Genomic DNA, 21855 nt, shown 5'->3' with positions numbered 1-21855 from the left:
ACTGTCATATGTGTATTCTAGATGCTCAGCTAACAATACATAATATTTTTGGTGCTTTTTTAATTAATTTTTTTTTTGGCCATGCCCACAGGACATGGATGTTCCCAGACCAGGGATAGCACCTGAGCCACAGCACTGACCCAAGCAGCTGCAGTGACAAACAGATACTTAACAAAAGGGAAGTCCAACTGCTGTTAGTGTTTTAATGGAGTAATAAACAGTCTTCCCCAAGTACTCACAATGAACAAAGTACCTGATATGTGAAAAACATTGACAGGGCGCATTGAATATCCAAGCCATGAGGATGGATCTAGTTCTGCTGAGTTGTGATATTGTTCAAACCACTTACTCTCTCTGAGCCTTGGTTTTCCCACCTGTAACTCCGGGAAATTAAGGCCACTTCCTAAGCCCCACCCTCCCCAGCCTCTCCCTCCTGTATCGCCCCGCAGCACTGACTTTCTTGGGGAGCTTTGTCCCCACCAGGATCCCTCCCAGCACATGGCTGCTGCATTTCTCCACCTGCTCGCTTTTTCTCAATTCTCAGCCCACTTGGCATCCGTCGTCCTTCAGATCTCTGTTCAAGCGTCATTTCTTAGAGAAGCCTCACTGAGAACCAGCCAGGTCAAATCCTTCCATTAAAGACCATGCTGCACCACATTTATCACTAATGGAGATGTACGTGCATGTGTGTAATTATTTCATTTGTGCTTATCTCCTCCACTGGACTCTGCTCCTGAGAAGAGAGGCTATCTGTACTCATAACGGAACCCCAATAAGTAGAACATAGTGGGGGCTCAATTAATGCGTGTTGAGTGAAGGAATAAAAGGAATTAATCAATTGATATAAAACAGGATGACATCCACCTAATAATCATAATCATAATAGAACGGCTTACTCCCACCACCATACGCCCTCCCCCAACACAAGACTCTTACTTTCAGGTACATATAATCTCAAATTATAAATACCCGACCTTGTAAATATTTCATTCCTTCTGCCGGTGCCACCACCCACTATTCTTCTACCCAACCATGGTGTCCTGAGTGGACAGTGCCCTTAACGTCAGGTGTGAATAACTGTCCACCTCCCGCTAGTTCTCCACCACTCCCTTTCTCTCCATAAGTGTGGTGTGATCCTTCCCTCTTGGCTCCTCTCCCTCAGGAGAGAGACCTGTGCAGAAGGCCCTAAGTCACTTTGCTTATCGAATCAGCTGTGGTTTAGAGTCTTTAAAGAAATCTGTGTTTCCCTCTTTCCCTCTCCTGTCTGTCTTTCCTCCTCTTCATACCTCTCTTTCTTACCCTCTTCTTCCTCTAGCCATTCTATTTGTGAGGCAGAACTTGACCTTAATCGTGACTGATAAATGCCAGAGCAGTGCCCCAGTGATCCATCTGAATCAATGAGAAGGAGAGAGGAGTTAGATATAAAGAAACCAACTTCAAAAGTCCTCGAGCATGCCCCTCATCCTTCCCTGGAATTCCCACAAAAGTCTACCCCTTTGGCTTCCCCCAGTCTGTTCTATCTCTTCCAGAGTTCAGTATGCAGGGCCATGGCAGACACAGCATATTCAGCTTTCAGACGCATTGTTTAATGACTAAAGCAGCAAGACTATGATATTGTAGATGTGCAGGATCTCAGCTACACTGTAATTGGCCAATGCAGGGATGCTAAAAGTTTTAACATGGTTTCTATGCAAAAGGTCCAGACTCCCAAAATCCTTCATAACTTTCACCCTCCCTTCAGAGAAGTTGGATGCAATCATGCAGACGATCTGTTGCAGTTAAGGCCACCTAAACTGTAAAAGAATGATGGCAATATTAGGGCTTCAGCCTGGCATCAACATGGAGCTCCTAGAAGCACAGGTCCTGAGGTCCATGACCAATGAGGCTCATGCAAAGACTCCAGCAGCAATAGCAACAGCAGTGATACTTCTAAAATTCTGTCTCCACCCCCCTGAGGGTCTCCTTGTGCCTGGACCCTCCGTCTCTGGTAGAGCTCGCTTCCTCTCTCTCATCACCTCTCCTTACCACCCAGCGCTCAAGGGAGCCTGCAGTCAAGGCCAAGTTCCCCTGTGGTGCAATGGGATTGGTGGCATCTTTGCAATGCCAGGACACAAGTTCGATCCCTCACCCAGCACAGCTGGTTAAAGGATCCAGCGTTACCGCAGTTGAGGCGTAGGTCAAAACTGCAGCTCAGATCTGATCCCTGGCCCAGAAGCAGGGCAGGCCAAAAAAGAAAAAAAATTCACAACCCAATGGAGCACCAGCAGCCATCTTTCATGAAGCATCTCCTAAGGGTGTGTCATGCCCTTTTGCAAACACTGCCAAGCAATCCATAAGGCAGCAATGACTGTTCCCACTTTACAGAGGTGGAGACTCAAGTTAAGTGACAGAGGCTGGATGGGGGAGCAGAGGGCTAAACGTCACCAGCGGCCCTCTTCCCTCTATAGGCCTATACCTCCTGCCCCTCCCAGTCCTGGGAGCTGATGTGCATGCATCTGGGTCCCTTCCACGGGGGCGCTTTACAGAGAGTCCAGGGCAGACAAAGCCCAAATGGCGAGCCCAGCATATGCACACAGAGGGAAACCTGAGAAGAGCCCTAGAGAAAAACTCTCAGGAGTCCAATCAGAGGGGTGACGGCTTAGAGCCAGGGAACCAAAGAATAGATCCAGAGCCAAAAGCCAGGAAAGGTGAGCAGTAAAGAGCAGGAATCTCTAGGTGAAAGAATCAGATCTTGGCTGAGAAGTCTGGAGCTCTAGCAGAGCACAGATGTTCAGTCATGTCACCAATTTCAGTGCAACTGGGGCATCTAAGGAGGCAGGGCCCACAGCCCCTCCCAAGAAGGAGCAGCCCCTTTCAGAGCATGGAGGCGCACACCCCCTTCCTACAGTAGGTGGGGCTCTGAGATGTTATATCAATGACTTGAGTCCAAATTTAATGTGCTAGGAAGATTCACCTGTGAAAGATCCATGAGAGGTTCTAAAGGAGTTGAAGATGACTGAATAACCAGCCACGCACCTCCCCAGCCATTTCTGGACTGCAAGCTCATGTTCTGGCAAAGCAGGCCTTCCGGAAGCCGGATGGCTGGGCTGACTCTGGCCCATATTTTATCAGCCCACCCTGGTTTCTGTTGAGCAGCTAACCACTGATTATTGCCACTGACAGCCACTGTGGCCTATTTGTCATGGTCTCCAGAGAAGGAGAGCCACAACCTTCTTCACAAACTTATTTCAGCTTCTATGCCTCTTCTCTTCAGCCCCTCTTCCTGCACCCCCACTTCAGGAGGGGGTCACCAGCCCCAATAGTTCCTTCGTGGGCTAACAAGCCATTTTAACTTTTCACAATCCCGCCTTTTCTTTTTCTGCAGAATATCCAGATGTGCCTTCTTTTCCCCTCCAAACAGGGAACCTCTGGCTAAAGAGCAAGGCATTGGAGCACAGTGATGACAACTAGTGGGGGGCTGGTCTGGTGGCTTGACCGCTCTGAGTCATGGGCTCCTCATCTATATAAGGTAGTGAGAAATAGTGCCCACCACATAGGGGATAGGTTCCCAGAAGGAGGGAGACAGACCATCTCCTCCAACCCCCAAATGTGTCTGTTACTTTAGAGACCTGCTGTGGACACCTTTTCCCAGAACGTGGAGGCTCAAGTTGGGCAGTGAGAAACAATGGCCTGTGGAAAACAACTGCCTGCATAGATTAACCACTTACAAGGATTAACTGCCCCGTGTTATGGGACTCGACCCCCTACCCCTCCCTTGACCTTCCCCTCCTCCTTCTTCATCGTTCTTGCCACACATTCCTGCCATGAACTCCATCCAGCTGCAGATTCCCATCATGCATCCTTTATAAGCCTAGCACCTCCATGCAGTCAGAGTTGGAGCCATCCTGAGCTCAGCCCATGCCCTTCTGATGCCTTAGTAAATCTCTCTTGCTTTACCAACTTGGCCTTGTGCATTCCTCCCTCAGCAAACCTAACATAGGAGGTTTGGAGAATCGAGTACATCACACATACTACCTGGCACCAGGTAGCTGTGACCATCACCGCATCAACCTCCATCCACCGACTATAACAATGTCCTCCATATGGTTCATGCTTCACAATTGCCTGAGGGCTCTCAGGAGACTCTACTTGGCCCCAGTTTGCCTGATGCTTATGTAGGTGTGGCTACAGCGAGGTCTTAAAATACCTGTGTTGGTCTTCAATCCACCATCCAACTCTTTCTCTTAAATATGTATGCTGTGCAGCAGGTTCTAAAGCAGATAAAGAACAAACAGATTTAAATCTTGTTAACAAATATCCATTGTGACTTCCAACACTAAGCAAAGGAGCTATTATTTGGGAAATGCAAATAATGATAGACATGGTTCTTGTCCTGGGAGCTTATAAGTGATTTGGCAGAGATACCCAGTCACGAGACATGCACACACACACTCACATGCAAATGCACATGCATGCACATACACAAGTATACACACACACACACACACACACACACGCTTCCATGTCCCATAGCAAGAAGGCCAGACCAGGTTGTTGAATAAAAGCAGGTTTTCCAGTGAGGTTCCTGCCCTCTGATTCTCTGAGTTGTATGCAAGGTCTGTGGCTTCTGCCTCTAGTAGATTTCCCTGGAAGATAGGCAGTTTCCTTAACCAAGAGAAAGAGGTCAGGGGAAGAGAAAGGACCTGATGTCAAGGGGACACCTCTGTTCTTGTTCCCCGTGCTCTATATGCATTCCACTTATTTCATTCAGTCCTAGAACAGCACTGCAAAGCACTGCATCACCCCGATCCCTCTTCAAGCCTGAAGGACTTGTTCACCAGATTTCAGATCTCTCTGTATCTGCATTTGGCTGAAGAGAGCCAGCTCACCCAATGTCAAGCCCCTTATCCAGTGCGTGGTCAATATGGGGCTTTAAAGGCCTGGACTCTTCACTCCAACTCAGGGCAACTCTGTAGGTCTAGCCCGGCTTCAGAGCCCTGCTTGCCATGTAGCACAGTCAGCTTCTGCCTCTGCCTAGTCCTGCTTCCTTCCCTTCCTCTTCCCGTGCTGATCCCAGATGCTCTCGGCAATAAACTTCCCACACGCTAATTTCTATATGAAGAAATAGAGGCTCAGAGAGGTTCAATAACTTCCCCCATGTTACACAGCTCTTAAGTGGCAGAGCTGGCCCCAACCCCAAGTTAGTGTGCCAATAAGACTCTTATTTTCAGTGCATAAGATGAAACACTTTCCATTTGTCCTTAAACTCTAAAACTCTCTGAAAAGAACAGGATGTCTATTTCAGGCCAGTAAGAGTCCAAACGAGATCAAGTCTTAAGTCTTAATACAGATTTTAGGGAGTTCCCGTTGTGGCTCAGCTGGTTAAGAACCCGACTAGTGTCCATGGTGGTTCTATCCCTGGCCTCACTCAATAGGTTAAGGATCTGGTGTTGCTGTGGATGTGATGTAAGCTGGCAGCTGCAACTCTGATTTGACCCTAGCCTGGGAACTTCCACATGCCACAGGTGCCGCCCTAAAAAGAAGAAAAGTATAATAAGAACAAAGCAGATTATGGAGGTCCTGTCATGGCGCAGAGGAAAAAGAATCCGACTAGGAACCATGAGGTTGCGGGTTCGATCCCTGGCCTCTCCCAGTGGGTTAAGGATCCGGCATCACCAAGAACAAGTAGGTCACAGATGCAGCTCGGATCCCGTGTTGCTGTGGCTGTGGCAAAGGCCAGCGGCTGTAGCTCTGATTCGACCCCTAGCCTGGGAACCTCCATATGCTGTGGTTGCAGCCCTAAAAAGCAATAATAATAATAAAAATAATAAACAGATTATAACCACTCTGCCCCTCCCCCATTGAGAAGCCATCATTGACCATCTGTATAGGAGGCTTCATGAAAATGACAAGTGCAGGAAGACCTCACGGGAATTCCTGCAAGAGAAGAGCAAGCCTCCAGCACTGGGACCCACCTAGCCTCTTATGTTTGGTGTGACTTTAAACAAGTTACTCACCACATTTGGGCTTAGGTTTTCTCATCTATAAAATAGAAGTAGTAACTCTCCCCCAAAATTGTTTGGGGGATTAAATGGCATGATAAGTACTTTAAAACTATTTTGAAAGGCACAAAATATTCCAGTTCAGTAGGGATGCAGAGCCTAGAAAATGTGATGATAATGGGCATTTACCAAGAAACCCAAGGCCAATTCTATCCGCTTTGCAGTCTGCCTGGCCCAATTTGAGGCTCCCACGTTTCATAAGAGGCTGCTGATACTCTCAGGGCAACCTCAAAATGACTTTCCCTGTCCATCCTGAGCAGCAGGAGACGCTGGAACAAGCAGGGGGCTGGGTGTCAGGAGACCTGGATAGTAGTCCTGGCTTTCTTTTTCTTTTCGATTTTTTTTTTCTGTCTTTTTGTCCTTTTAGGACCTCACCAGCGACGTATGGAGGTTCCTAGGCTAGGAGTCTAATTGGAGCTGTAGCCACCAGCCTACACCAGAGCCACAGCAATGCCAGATCTGAGCCACACCTGCAACCTGCCAGGGATCAAACCCGCAACCTCATGGTTCCTAGTCGGATTTGTTTCTGCTGCACCATGATGGGAAATCCAGTCCTGGTTTTCTTAAAAATGAGCTATGTAACTTCAAAAGCCACCTCCGTTCCATCTGGGTCTGGTTTCCTCTTTTTTTTTTTTTTTTGGTCCTTTTGCCTTTTCTAGGGCCACTCCTGCGGCATATGGAGGTTCCCAGGCTAGGGGTCGAATTGGAGCTGCAGCCGCCGATCTACACCAGAGCCACAGCAACGTGGGATCCGAGCCGCGTCTTTGACCCACACCACAGCTCACGGCAACGCCGGATCCTTAACCCACTGAGCAAGGCCAGGGATTGAACCCGAAACCTCATGGCTCCTAGTCGGATTCGTTAACCACTGCGCCATGACGGGAACTCCATTCCTCTTTTTTTGATATGAGGAGATTGGACTAGATGTTCCTTAGTATCCCCTCCCTCTGAGGCATGAGGAATTCTATGATATCCAAGGTCTTTTATTTATTTTTTTTCATTAACTTAATTTTTTCTTGATTAATTTTATTACATTTATAGTTGTACAATGATCATCATAACCAAATTTTATAGCATCTCCAGTGTCTTTTAAAAGAAATGTTTTCCTCCACCACTCCACCCCTATTCCTAGCAACCACCACTTCCAGCCTTCACCCTGGGGGATGACATCTTTGCAGCCTAGGTCAGGGACCAGGGATGGCAGGAAAGGGACAACAAGACTGCCCACAAACTTAGGGTCACTCAGAGTCCCTGGAACTCCTGGGCAACATTAGCCAACACTGGTGGCTGTTTCTCAGTGGATATATGACTACCAAACCCTCACCAGGCGGGTCCGAGTGTGCACCAAGGCTGTTGGCTTCCATGTGCCAGCTGGTAGTTCATTTGCATCAAGCCTAATAACATGCTTAATGTTTCATCCAGCATCTCAAGAGCTGCACCCTAATCTTACGATGTCAAAGCAAACCCAACTGGAAGAGGAAAAGTGCTGGAAAAGAGTCGAGTGAGCACACATCAAAGTGATAGACGACAATTGTTTCAAAAGTCAGGTTGCAAAGTTAACGACCCAGGCGTTCTGCCTAGGTTCTGCCCACCTCGTCCCCGTGCACCTTGGCATGTGGGGCAACAGGGAGATGGAGCAGCTGTAACTCTCACCTGGTGGAGGGCTGGTACCCTTCTCCCAAAGGCCCACGCTGCAAGAGATGTGCTCCCAGAAAAAGAGGGTGGGTGTCTTGGTTTGCAGAGATGGAAAATGTCCCCATGACTGAAAAATCATCACCTACATGTTTCAGATTATATAGAAGGTTTTCAAAGTGATACCAGGGTTTCAGAAAGAAATACAGTGTATGTTTGAGAAAAATTGGAAGAGCTCTATTTCATTAATTTTTCCTTCATTTCTGTATTCTTTCACTCAAAATTCTTTGATAAGTACCTGCCACGTGCCATTTACTTGACTGTCAACTGAACTCATGGGAATCCCCATATGATTGGGAAATTAAACAGAAGGGTGATAATGAGTAACTTTTTGTAATCAATTTATAAAGAGCATTTTGCAAATTTACTTTGGTGCAGGTATTGTGGCAAAGGGACCATCAGATGCTTTGTCTTATCTATGCTGCTACCACCTTCCCGCACAGGTGACATTTATAAAAGATTCTGTGCGACTGCCAGAGGAAACGTATCCTATAAGTAGACCCAAAGTCATTTACAAGTGTCAGGATTAACTCCCTAGTTCAGAGACGGTCAAGGGGTCATTGAACACAGCAACCCAATTGACTGGGGCCCTGTGATAAGACGTAGTCTAGGGCCAATGTGGAGCAGTAGGAAAGGATGCCTTGGAGGAGAGAGGGGGTATTTGGCATCCTGGCTTTTCCATCTTTTTTTTTTTTTTCTTTTTATGGTCACAACCACAGCATCTGGAAGTTCCTGAGCCAGAAATTGAATTTGAGCTGCACCTGTGGTGCCAGGTGGGGATCAAACCTACACCTCCTCAGCAACCTGAGCCACAGCAGTCAGTTTCTTAACCTACTTCACCACAGCAGGAACTCCCTAGTTTTTCCATCTTGAAGGCTGAATCCCAGCATCCTTCAGGTCCACTGATCAGAAAGCTTCTCAAGCTGTTCATTTTCTCCTAAGAATGTATTTATGCCAAGGTCCAGGCTCTTTTTTAGGGGTGAAGATCTGAGCTGGAGAGATGAGCACACATCCTGAGCCGAGTGCAGAAGTGCTGAAGCCCAGATTGTCTGTTGCCTCCCTCCCTGGGCAATGGACCCAACAAAGGAAGCAAGCTCTTTCCTCCTAGGAGAGAGTAATGGTTACATGTAATATGGAGTAGACAGGAACCATTCCCCTGGGACTTGAAAAACCTGCCCCCACATTTGTCCAGGAGCTGACTGCAGAGGCTGCAGCTCTTCATGAGTTGGCTCCAAAGACATCTGTGCTCCTCACCTCGTGTCCGTGTAATTAACCACCAGTTGTTCCCACTATGTGGAACACGGGCCAGGCCACCTCTGCAACGTCCTGTGGGGATGGTCCAAGTCTGATTGGCAGACAATTGGCAGGCAGGTGAAACTCCTGCAATGCTTGGCTGAAAAGACTGAGGACAATCCAATGTTTTCTTCCCCACCTCATATCATCCCAATTGTCCTCTTCTGTCTCCTTCACAGCACTCCCCGGCCGGAATACTTGTGGCCAGCAGTACTCCTATACACTGACTCCACAACTCCTCTGAGGTGGTCCAGTTCAGCCCAAATTTCCACTTCTGGATGGAAAAATTTGGTCTGAATCCCTAATGCCATTGAATTCTAGTGTATCTAAGCTAGAAGAAAACTTTAAATATCTTGAGGGAAATCTCACTGTCATGCAGAAGAGGAAGCTTACCCTTGGTATAGCCAAGGACACACACCTGGCCCAGGCAAGACTGCCTGACTCCCTGGGCTGGTCATGGTCACATGCCACTCCCAGTTGATCCGCCCCCAGACCCTCTAAGACATTCAATTCACAGCAGTGTGGACCCTCATGATCTGCTTAGAAAGCCTCACTGCTACTTTAACTCTCATTTCTGTATCTTCAATACCAATCTCCTTTTTTTTAAATTGAAATATAATTGATTTACAATATTGTGTTAGTTTCAGGTGTACAGCAAAGTGACTTTTTTTTATTCTTTTCCATTATAGGTTATTACAACATACTGAATATAGTTGCCTGTGCTATGGCAGTAAATCCTTGTTGTTTATCTACTTTATATATGTACATTTTAGTCCCATGTTCCTAATTTACCCTCCGCCCCCCCCCACCATTGGTAACCCTATGTTTGTTTTCTATGTCTACGAGTCTGTATGTTTTGTAAATAAGTTCATTTGTACTATTCTTTGGATACCACATATAAGTGATATCATATAATATTTGCCTTTCTCTGTCTGACTTCATTTAGCATGATAAACTCTAGGTCCATCCATGTTGCTGCAAATGGCATTATTTCATTCTTTTTTTACACCTAATATTCCATTATATATATGTATAAACCCCATCTTCTTTATCCCTTCCTCTGTCATAAACATTTAGGTTACTTCCACGTCTTGGCTTTTGTAAATAGTACTACAATGAACACTGGGGTGGATGTATCTCTTCAAATTAGAGTTTTCACCTTTTTCTGGATATATGCCCAAGAGTGAGATTGCTGGATCATATCATAACTCTATTTTTGTTTTTTTGAGGAATATCCATACTGTTTTCCATAGTGACTACACCAATTTGTATTCCCATCAATAGTGTAGGTGGGCTTAACTTTTCTCTACACCCTCTCCAGCATTTATTATTTGTATATTTTTTATGATGGCAATTTTGGCTGGCATGAGGGGATACCTCATTGTAGTTTTTTATTTGCTTTTCTCTAATAACTAGTGATCCTGAGCATCTTTTCATGTGCTTGTTGGCCATTGGTATGTCTTCTTTGGAGAAATGTCTATTTAGGACTTCTGCTCTTTTTTTTTTGGATAGTTGTATGAGCTGTTTCTATATTTTGGAAATTAAGCCTTTGTCAGTCACATCATTTGCAAATATTTTCTCTAACCCTGTGGGTTGTCTTTTTGATTTGTCTATGGTTTCCTTTACTGTTATAAGCTTATAAGTTTGAGCAGGTCCCATTTGTTCATTTTTGCATTTATTTCTTTTGCCTTGGGAGACTGACCTAAGAAAATATTGGTATGATTTGTGTCAGAGAATATTTTGTCTATGTTCTCCTCTAGAAGTTTTATGGTGTCATGTCTTATATTTAAGTCTTTAAGGCATTTTGAGTTTATTTTTGTGTGTGGTGTGAGAAAGTGTTCTCACTTCATTGATTTACATTCAGAGCTCCATATTGCCCAATACCACTTGCTAAAGAGACTGACTTTTCTCCATTGTATATTATTGCCACCTTCATTGAAGATTAATTGACATTAAGTGCTTAGCTTTATTTCTGGGCTCTCGATTCTGTTCCACTGATCTATATCTCTGATTTTTGTGCCAATACCATGCTGTTTTGATTGCTATAGCTTTGTAGAATTGTCTAAAGTCCAAAAGGGTTATGCCTCAAGCCTTGGGGGTTTTTTCAATCAGGATCAGCACAACCTCTTATTTAAAGTCCAGACCTATTTTTTTCAGATATCAAAAGATTCCACAGACACACATGACAGAACTCTGTTGTCCTCCTTTTTCCTACAGCTATGCTGTCATCTGTGTCCCTGACTGTAACAATTCAATTCTGGGTATGGATCTATTCTGGGAGAAAATATGTACCTGCCACTTTGGTCTCAGCCAGGTAGCCACAGGTAAATTGCTGTGTGGGCTTCAAGTCAGACAGGAAAATAGATGGAAGACAACCAAGATGACTGGCATCCTCTGGTTGCCACATTCAGGGACTGAAAATCCCTTTCTCCCCAGATGACTCCATCTATCTTGGGGGAGGGGTGTTACAACCTAGTTCTGCCCAAAGGTGAAGTGTAAAGTCTCTGTAAAGTCCATACTACTAATTAATTCTATGTGACAATCTCACTAATGTTTAAACACGACCTCAGTTCCCCCAGACCAAACATCTCCTCTTCTCTTGTTCTGGTATCTCCAGGTCCCGGTACTCACGGGATCTAATCCCCAGACCACTGCAGCAACACACCCTGGTTATGCTCCCAGAGATGAAACCCCATGTACAGGACTCAGAAGGAACCTGGATGGGAAGAAGGAGTGTCACCTCCCATGTTCCAGCAGTGATGACCATCCCGGCAGCCCGAGGTTTTGTCAGCTTTCAGGGCAGCAAGTTCTGCAGGACCTCTTTCCAATTTTCTGAGAAAATGGGGCTCAGTCTCCATCAGCAACATCTCCTTCCTGTCCTCGGCCGGAACATCTTACTGTGTCTTCTCACAGCCTCTCCTACACTTTTATCAAAGTCCTTCTCAAATCCTTCCTCTTTTGTGGGTTCTCCTTGCTAGGATGAGGGGTGGATGGCTTCGCCTAAATACAATCTATAAAATAAGGGGACTGAGTTGGGTGATGAATAAGGTCTCTTCCAGCCCATCTATCCTGCCAAGTTAACTGAACCTCTGCTTCCTGTTTATTCTTCTCCTCAAATTATGATCAGGCCTGGCCCAGCACTATTGCTTAGTAAACCCTTGCTCATTAAATTGAATGGATGAACACTGAGCGATGGAATGGAATGGGGAAGGCAGGTGTTGATAAGGAGGGGGCCAATCATGCAAAAAGAGGCAGAGGCTTTTTCCCCAGAAAGTGACTCAAGGGGTCTAGGGCAGATGGGAGTGGCCAGAAGGGATGACAGATCTCAAAAGGAAAGAGGAGAGAGCAGTGCCTCATGGCTGTGCCTCTTGTTTGGGATTCTAGATTCTGGTAGAGATAAAAAAGAGGGATTGGAGGATAAAGGGCGTGATTGTCCTTAGGCCAGGAGCTTCAAGACCACAGTTTGAGAGGCACCCACTTCTGTGCTCTAAACCTCAGTTCCCTCACCTGAAAAATGAAAGACTTGGAAACCAGAGTTCCCATCATGACACAGTAGAAATGAATCTGACTAGGAAACATGAGTTGTGGGTTCGATCCCTGGCCTCACTCAATGGGTTAAGGATCCGGCATTGCCAGGAGCTGTGGTGTAGATCGTAGACATGGCTCGGATCTGGCGTTGCTGTGGCTGTGGCATAGGCCAGCAGCTACAGCTCTGACTGGACCCCTAGCCTGGGAATATCCATGTGCTGCCGGTGCAGCCCTAAAAAGACAAAAAAAAAAAAAAGACTTGGAACCAAAGTCTCAAACTGTGGTCTGAACTTCTTAGGAATGCAGAGTCCCAGGCCCCCAGGACCAAATCAGCCTTTAACCAGACTCCCAAGTGATGCCCTTTGTGCTAAAGCATGAGTGTGGTTATCCTGGACAAGCTCCCTGGGACCCCAAACCTGGCAACGGTCAGAACTGAGCATTGGGTCCCCAACAGAGTTCAAACCCTGCTGCACCCCCAAATCATCTGGGAAATTTTAAAATTTCATGTCCTCAAGGGGCCTTTGTGGGAGGACAGCTTATCCTGTATCTTGATTGGAGCAGTGGTTCTACATATGTACAAATTTGTTCAAATCCATGAAATGCATGCTTTGAATGAGTATATTTTGTTGTATTCAAATGATAGCTCAGTAAACTTGACTTAAAAATAGCACTAGATCTTTTACTGAACAGTAAAGCTGCAAGAAGGAATGTTGTCTTCAAAGATATCAAGGGAGTTCCCATTGTGGCTCAGCAGTAGTGAGCCTGACTAGTATCCAGGAGGACACAGGTTCAATCCCTGATCTCGTTCAGTGGGTTAAGGATCCAACATTGCCATGAGCTGTGGTGTAGGTCGTAGATGCAGATCGGATCTCGAATTGCTGTGGCCATGATGTAAGCCAGTAGCTGCAGCTCCGATTCAATCCCTAGCCTGGGAACTTCCATGTGCCACAGGTGCAGCTCTAAAAAGAAAAAAAAAAATATTAAGAATGTCTTAAGACATCGTCCTTTTCTCCCCTTTGAGAAGGGCTGTGCTCAAACATGAACGTGAGGTAGAGTTTTCCAAGGGGTCCAATCAGTGTTTCTTTACCTGTTTTTAAAAATGTTCCAGAGTTCCCTAGTGGGGCAGTAGGTTAAGGATCCAGCATTGTCACTGTTGTGGCTATAGTCACTGCTGTGGTGTGGGTTCAGTCCCTGGCCCAGGAACTTCCCCATACCGCAGACATGGCCAAAAAATAGATAAAATAAAATAAAAATATTCTCACCTATCTCCCCCCCCACCACACACACACACACTCCCAATGCCACAGCCCATACAAATAAGGTTAAAATTGTAGGTGTCTTTTAAACCTCTCCAAGTCATTCCAGTGGACAGCCAGGATGAGAACTACTTAGCACCTCTTGCAAGTGTCAGCCATCAATTTGGGGGGTTTCTCTGGGACTCTTGAGTACCCAGAACTGTGCCAAGGACAGGAGAGGGCAAGATGGAGGAACAGCATGGGGACACATCATGTCCCTGAGTAATTTACCATCTGATCTGGGATGCAAGACAGGAGCCTGCATCAAAAAGAAGTGAAATTCTCGGCGTTCCCTTCTTGGCTCAGTGGAAACGAATATAACTTGTAACTATGAGGGTGCAAGTTTCGATCCCTAGCCTCATTCAGGGGGTTAAGGATCTGGCGTTGCTCTGAGCTGTGGTGTAGGTAACAGACATGTCTCAGATCTGGTATTGCTGTGGCTGTGGCATAGGTTGGCAGCTGCAGCTCCAACTGGACCCCTAGCCTGGGGACCTCCATATGCCATGGGTGCAGCCCCCTCAAGAAAGACCAAAAAAAAAAAAAAATGAAATTGTAACAGAGGCAGGGCCACTGCCACAACCAGAGGAGCCCATAACCTCATGGGGGCGAGACAAGGGTGGAGCATTCCCTGGATCAGGCAGATACTCACCTGTAAGGTAGCTTGCAAGAGCCCTCCCCCTGCCTCCCATGCCACTCCTACTTTTAGAGATGAATAAGTGGAGACTCAGAAAAGTTAAGCAGCTTCTCCAAGGTCATGCAGCCAGGAAGGGAGGAGGTAGACCTTGAACCCATGCCAGCTGGCACAGGCAGAGATCTCCCCAATTTTATCAATATGCCAGAACCAATCAATTGCTCAACACTGTGATGCTCCAATCTGGGACATGGAAGGGAAAAGCAAGCCACAGCAGTGTGGGGCGTGTGTCTTGGGGTGTCTCTGGGTGACATCTACCCAGCTGGCACTCACAGGGAGAGGTGACAGAGAAGCTGGCACAGGTGCCTGGTGCCTCCTTGGAAAGAGGAACCACCACGTGCAAGGGGAATAATTCAGCTCCAGGAGGTGCGGGCAGGGTGAGCCCCACGGCCCCACCTCCTTTGCCAGGGCAACGTAGGACGTCAGACAACACTGCAGCCGCCTCATTATTGGGCTGCTCGGGCATTGTTCCTGGGACAATGGTTTCCGGCCAGGGCTTTGTGTGGGGCTGCCAGCCAAAGTTATTAACCACAGGAGCTGCCTTTGAGGGACATCCAAGGGAGGGGTGAAAGGTCACCCAGAGCAGCGAGGGGAGCGGAAGTGGGAGGGAGAGGCAGCACAAAAGAGAGGGATGAGCCCCTGTCCCCCTCCCCCTCCTCTTGAAGGAACCCGGAACAGAGCTGGGCCCAGGGGAGGCACTGGGAAGGCAGGGGATTGTCAGAAGGAAGTTCCCGCTGCTGCCTGGGGTGGTTGGCCATCCCCACGGGTCTTGGAGGTGGGAGCAGAGATGGGGACAGACTGCCCTGAACTGGGGTGATCAGACACAGGAGGTGGTCACAGCGGCTGGGCATAGGGTTTCTCCACTCCCTCCTGACCTGGGAATTAGGCCCTAGAGAGAGCTGGTGACCACCTGCCTTTAGTCAGACAGGGGAACTGGTGACCAGACAGGAAGAGGACTCCATGTAGGGCCAAGCCCCCATAATGGGCAGCACTGGAGACCCTGCCACAGGGAGGAGGCCAGAATCATCTGGAGGATGGCAATCATCTGGAGCCTCCATCTTCCCCTCAGGCCCCCTCCCACACAGTGTCCCGAGTTCCCATGACCCCAGCTTCCCAGAGATGCCAAGAGGCAGCACCACCCCGCAACCTGCCAAGCGCAGGGAAGGCAGTCTTTTCCTGCTTCTCAAAGGTAAGAAAGCTGGACTGCTCTTCCGGGGAGGCCACCACCCACTCGAGGCCTCTCCTCTTCTCTCCTGTCCCAAGAGAAGATGCATGGACCCGAATTTGCCACCCAGAGTAGGACCAGAAGGTCCAGAGCTTCAGGTCATGAGGCCGAAAGAGGTCCATGTCTTGTCCAAGGTCAGTGGGGTCAGAGATGGCGTGGCGGCAATCAGTTGAATTATAAGAGAAGCATTTGGAGTCCCTGTTGTGGCTCAGCAGGTTAAGAACCTCATGGATGCAGGTTGAATCCCTGGTCCCACTCAGTGGGTTAAGGATCTGGCCTCGCTGTGAGCTGCGGTATAGTTTGCAGACACAGCTCAGATCTGGTATGGCTATGGCTGTGGCGTAGGCCAGCAGTTGTAGCTCCAATTGGACCCCTTGCTTGGGAACTTCCATACTCTGGAGGCATGCCCATAAATAAATGAGTAAAATAAATAAATAAAATTTAAAAAATAAAAGAAGCTTTTACAGCTCTTTCTAAGTTTGGATAGGTCAGAGTTATGACAGGAAAGCATATATTATTCCACTCAACTTTTATCTTTAAGGTTATTCCTTTTTTTTTTTTTTTTAGGGCCACTCCTACAACATGCAGAAGTTCCCAGGCTAAGGGTCGAATCGGAGCTAACAGCTGCTGGCCTACACCACAGCCACAGCAACATAGGATCCGAGCCACGTCTGCCACCTACACTGTAGCTCACAGCAATGCCAGATCCTTAACCCACCAAGCGAGGCCAGAGATCAAACCCACACCCTCATGGACCCTAGTTCATTAACCGCTGAGCCACGAAGGGAACTCCTATCCCTTTCATAAAACTAAAAAGAATGTTTTGGTTCCATGATATGGAGGCTTGGAAGAGAGAACAAAAGAAAACCATCTAAGAGTGTGAGGAATCCGTGTGTTGCTGGGAGGGACTGGGGCACAGCAGGTTTGAGGGGCTGCAGTTGGAACAACCCTGGGAAATCCTACATCCCATCCCTGCTCTCCAGTTCCTTGTCCCAGATCCTGTTCCTGTTCCCCTGAGTCACACAGGTCCCTCCTCTTCTTCCCTCACTGTGTGCCCCCAACACCCCCATCAGCATCTCTCAGCCTTCCTCCTCCCTAGCTCCTGCTCCCCGCATGCCACACCCTGATTCGAGACTTCTGCATGGCGCCCCCTCCCCTCAGACCTGGTAGCTTGTCCCCCAACTCCCCTCTCCCACCCAGCACGTTCCAAGGAAGCCCCACAGGGATCACCCAGCTCTCCCCAGACTCACCCTAATTCCAGACACCCTCCACAGCTTTGCTCAGCTCTAGCCATCTCTTCCTGCCCTGCTCTGGGGGCTTCTTCTGGCTGAGGGATGGCTGCCCCTCATACCCCACAACTGCTCTTTCAGAAGCCAGACAGCTGACCTTAGTGGGGTAAATAGCCAGGGAGAGGCCTTCATTTTAACAAACCCATAGTGAGCAGATCAAACTAAGGTAAACGTGGAGTCTGTCTCTCTCTCTCTCCCTCCCTCCCTCTCTTCTTTGTCTTATGCACATGCCTTTAAACACACACACACACACACACATACACACACACACACACACGCATGATCATACACATACACATAAAGTCTCACACCACCATGCCACAACCCCCGCAAATGTTGCCTATGTTCCCGCAGTCGTTCTGGCCACCGTCCTTGTCTCTCCAGAGCCAAGGACACTAGGCCCCTGCCCTCAATCCTCTGTCCTGAAGACCGCAAACACTGCAACCCTGACCCAAAGCATATGGCTACCCCAAACTGCAGCAGGAAATACAAAAGGCTTTAGTTTTCCCCTCGGGAGGCTCCATCCTTGTGGCACCCTGACACTATGGGCCCACATGTCATGGGATGAACGGCTCATAGGGACAGGACTTAGTCCAGCTCATGCCCTGGGCCCACTCCAGCCCTCTCCTCACCACCCCAAAAGCCCAAACTTCCCAGAACCTGGCAATAGAGGAAAAGCCAACAACAACAGGAGGAAGTTGAGATGGGGAAAGGGTTTGGGGGAGTAGAAAGCAAATGAAATGTTAAAAAAAAAAAATTAAGCAATACTTGCATTCTCATTAGTAGGAACATGTGAGATGAAGCACGTTATGTTATTAGGCATTCTCTCGATTCAGTAAACACAAGCTGAATAAATTTATAAATATCAGCATTAAGTGAGATTTAACGGGGAGCTGTTTATCTTCTGCCTGTCAGGAAGGAGGCGATGCTCTCCGTGTAGGCTCAGCAGCAGTGCAGTCTCCACTTGCCTGCCCAGGGCTCCTCCAACAGCACAGTGAGAGTCTGGGTGACTTGAGGACTCTTCACTTCTCTGAGCGCAACCTCCTTAAATGCAGCCTTAATGTGACCTCCCAAGTCTGTTGGAGGGTCAAATGAGTTACTGTTTGGCAAGTGCCTGGCCTGTGGTAGGTCCACGGGGCTGGAGGAAAAAATCCCTAAGGCCATGGGCACTGCCAACCTAGTTGGAAGGAGACAGGCAGCAGGTGCAGGGCTGGCAAATTGGCCCAGCAGAGGATAAGCATTTGGGGAGCCTGGCTGTGTAGTATCCTGCTAACTGCAGCCACGAAGGGGAATTTGTGCAGGTGCCTCCATCTGGCTAACCCTCTGTCTCCTCCTGCTGTGTCCTGAACATCCCTCTGATGCCCCAGCCTATGTGACCATGGCCCAGGGAGGCCACATGCAGTGAGTACCAAGTGGTCAGAGAACAAGATCCCTGAGATCAAGGGGACTTCATGTGATGGCGGAGACCTGAACATTGGGGAGATGGGGGCCTCCACGCCTCTGCCATGCCTGAAATCTGCCCCTACCCCTTGCTTGCACCCATGCGCAATCTGAGCCTGTTCCCCAGCTCTGTGAATAAACAGCCCAGATTCCAAAGGCCTTCCTGGGCCACACAACATCTCCTGGAGCCATCAGCAACCTGTGCCAAGCCTGGACCTTGGGCTATATGTAGGCAACCATCTTACACACACACACACACAGTGTCTCTCTTTTGCTCTCTTTCTCTCTCTCCCTCATAAAATAAATTATATTACATATGACATAAAACAAACGTGCCCTCCTGGTCCATCTTGCTGTATATGATCTTCTACATGAAGACAAGGCGCAGCAACAGAGAGATGTTGACTATGTGATGGACACCAATTGTCAGCTATCCAGGGAGGTTCCTTTATTGAAAGAAGCCGTAACTTCCCAGCAGAGTCCTTGGGAACAGAACACACACTTGGGCTACATGTGAATGAGGAGATACACCCAAAATTTCATATCACCATGCACGACAACCCCTGAACTCTTCTTCTCTTCTCTCCTTCCTGTATGGGGCCCTCCAGGCCCCAAGAACCCACCCCTAAAGTTATCCTGAGATGCTGTGTGGCCAGGCAGTATTTCCACAGCACAGAGGGTGGATATCACGCATAAAAATGTGCAATGGGGAGTTCCAATTGTAGTTCAGTGGGTTAAGAACCCAACTAGCATTCATGAGGATACAGGCCTCACTTGGTGGGCTAAGGATCCAGTATTGCCACAAGCTGTGGTGTAGGTCGAAAAATGTAGCTCAGATCTGGGATGGCTCTGTCCGTCATGTAGGCCTCATTTGCTCCTCTGATTCTACCCCTAGCCTGGGAACTTCTGTATGTCACAGGTGTGGCCCTAAATAGACAAAAAAAATGAGCAATGGGATGGCACCACCCCTGAAACACACACACACACACACACACACACATACACACACACACACTCAAGGCAGGCAGGTCAGCTCGAGGAAGGCCACCTCTACCCATCCTAGGAATGGCCATCAGAGCCCCATGCTATCATTTCTAAAGAGAAATCGGAGCAGCTAGCATGCATGGGGACCACACAGGGGCCCCTGGGGAAGTCCCTGGAAGTCTCAGAATGTCTGCCTCCTCATCAATGGAGTGAAGGGTCATCTCTCAAGCCCCCACCAGCTGCAAATTTTACGTATGGCCATTATTGTGCTCTCTGGCTGTGCCATGAATGAATTTTCTGGGGGGCTGAGTCATAGAGAATAAGCATCAGCTGCTTATTTGCAGATCCTCGATGGCAAGGGTATTGGGTTTTATGGGAGATAATCACTCAGGTAAATTCCATCACTCAACAACATTTATAGAAAGCTGGCTATGTGTGAGGCTCTCTACTAGAGCCTCTGGGGGAAAAAAAAAAAAAATTGGAATTAGTTTGGAAATCCTATATCCCCAAACAAACAGCATAGGAGAGAGAGGGTAAGCCCAGGCCTCGTTGCATCTATAGTTATCTATATTCCTAATTTGTCTGCTACTTATGTTTTTGCTGTCATTGCTATGAGGGTCTCAGCCCGCAGAATTGGATATACATCAGACCTCCACAGGACTTAGTAGCCCCGGTCTAAAGCTGGGGCCGCAGTAATGGCAAGAAAGTACATCTCACTGGAAGGGTCTTACCTGCTCTTGTGGGAGTCTGACCATGTTCAGAGTGCCACAGTCTTTCTGGAAACCTCAGAACAATTGTACAGAGACTGATATAAATGCAGGGAAAATAAAAATTGGAAGGGTCATGGTATTATTACCAGTCATAGGGAAGCCAAGAGGAGAAACAAGTTGTTTCTTTGATCGAGGGACATGAGCGGGTGTGTGTGTGTGTGTGAAGAGAATGTGTAGTGCTTGGGATATATTACCTTTGAGGCTCTTCAGTGATTTCCAAGTGGCAATGCTTGCCCTGGGCTCGGGAGACAATCAGGCCAGGGAGATATATTTGTTATCTACTCGGAAGAGAGCATTGAAGCATGAAGGTTGGGAGTAGGCCAGGGGAGAGAGTGAGTTGAAAGAAGAGAATGTGACCGAGGCCTCAACATTAAAATGCACGTTGACCCGGAAATGGGGAGATAAGGTCAAGGCGTGGAAGAAGGCGCATGGCATCAGTACAGAAGACGGGAGGAGCCACAGGTGGGCACAATACCTGGACGTCAGCTTAGCAGAGATTCAAGGCAAAGAGAAAAGGTACTGTGATAAACACTGCAGGGCAGTCCCAAGGAGAAAGATGAAGGACAAGGATAGGGAGCAAACCTATTGAATTCGACATTGACTGACCCTTGGAAGAACAAGGTATGGCGAGAAACCCAACTATAAGAAGCCAAGAGAAGGAGTTCCCACTGTAGCTCAGTGGTAATGAACCGGACTAGTATCCATGAGGACTAGTTTGATCCTTGGCCTGGCTCAGTGGGTTAAGGATCCGGCTTTGCTGCAAGCTGTGGTATAGGTCACAAATGCAGTTTGGATCCCACATTGCTGTGCCTGTGCTGCAGCCAAGCAGCTGCAGCTCCAATTCGACCCCTGGCCTGGGAACTTCGATATGCCACAGGTTTGGCTCTAAAGAAAAAAAAGACGAAGCAGCCAAGGGAGAATTTGTTTTAGGAAGCTTTTTTATTAATCACTGATGGGGTTGAGCTCCTGCCATGTGTCCTGGCCATCTTAGGGTCCTTTTGCATTAACTGAATATTAGATCATTTTCTTAGGTCATTTTGCTGTTAAACTGTTTAGCTTTTCTTATTGGTTTGGAGGACTGCTTTATACAATGTGATTACCATTTTGTTGTTGCTGTTGATTAAAGCTATTGCAAAGAAGAAAAAAAAAAAAGCCAAGGAACGAGTTGGCACCTAGAACTAAAGATATATGACGTCCTTATCCCTGGTACCCGTGAACATGTCCTTATTTGGAAATAGGGTCTTCGTAGGTATAATCAAGTTAAAATGAGCCTTTAATCCAGTATGATTGGTGTCCTTGTAAGAGAGAGGAGAATGCGACATGAAGACACAGACACACTCAGGAATGGCATCTATGTGAATAAAAGGCAGAGACTGGAGTTCTGCTGTCACAAGCCAGGAGTTGCCTGAGTGGTCCAATGCTGAAAGAGGCAAAGAAGTATCCTCCCTTAGAGGTTTCTGAGAAAGCCTGAACCTGCCAACCCTTTGATTTCAGACTTCTGGCCTCCAGAACCATGAGACAGTAGATTTCTGCTGTGTTAAAGCACCCAATAAGTGGGACTTTGCCATGGCAGAGCTAGAAGATGAATACAGGCAGTGAAAGTAACT

The sequence above is a fragment of the Phacochoerus africanus genome, unplaced genomic scaffold (assembly GCF_016906955.1).
Source record: "Phacochoerus africanus isolate WHEZ1 unplaced genomic scaffold, ROS_Pafr_v1 Scaffold_5, whole genome shotgun sequence".
Lineage (NCBI taxonomy): Eukaryota > Metazoa > Chordata > Mammalia > Artiodactyla > Suidae > Phacochoerus > Phacochoerus africanus.
The sequence above is the reverse complement of the archived record's forward strand: the minus strand, read 5'-3'. Positions refer to the sequence as shown.